The sequence below is a fragment of the Monopterus albus genome, unplaced genomic scaffold (genome assembly GCF_001952655.1).
Source record: "Monopterus albus unplaced genomic scaffold, M_albus_1.0 scaffold531.1, whole genome shotgun sequence".
NCBI classification, from domain to species: Eukaryota; Metazoa; Chordata; class Actinopteri; order Synbranchiformes; family Synbranchidae; genus Monopterus; species Monopterus albus.
In genome coordinates, this window is record NW_018128411.1 from 16,094 (window position 1) to 16,495 (window position 402).

Below are 402 nucleotides of genomic sequence, written 5' to 3' on the forward strand. Positions count from 1 at the left end.
CATCCCCACCTGCTTTAAGACCACAACCATCGTCCCCCTTCCCAAGAAGAGCCCAGTCACCTGCCTGAACGACTACAGGCCAGTGGCACTCACCCCAATCATTATGAAGTGTTTTGAGAGAGTGCTAGCCCTCATTCAGAGCAGCATACCGGGCACCCCCGACCCCCTGCAGTATGCCTAGTGGCCCAACAGGGCCACCTCAGACACTATTGCGGCTGCCCTCTACTGTTCCCTTTCTCACTTGGAAAATGGAGACTCCTACATCAGGATACTCTTCATTGACTACAGCTCCGCCTTCAACACAGCTGTCCCCAACAAACTCACCCACAAACTGTCCACACTAGGTCTGCACCCCACCCTCTGTGACTGGCTCCTGGACTTTCTGACTGACAGGCCCCAGAC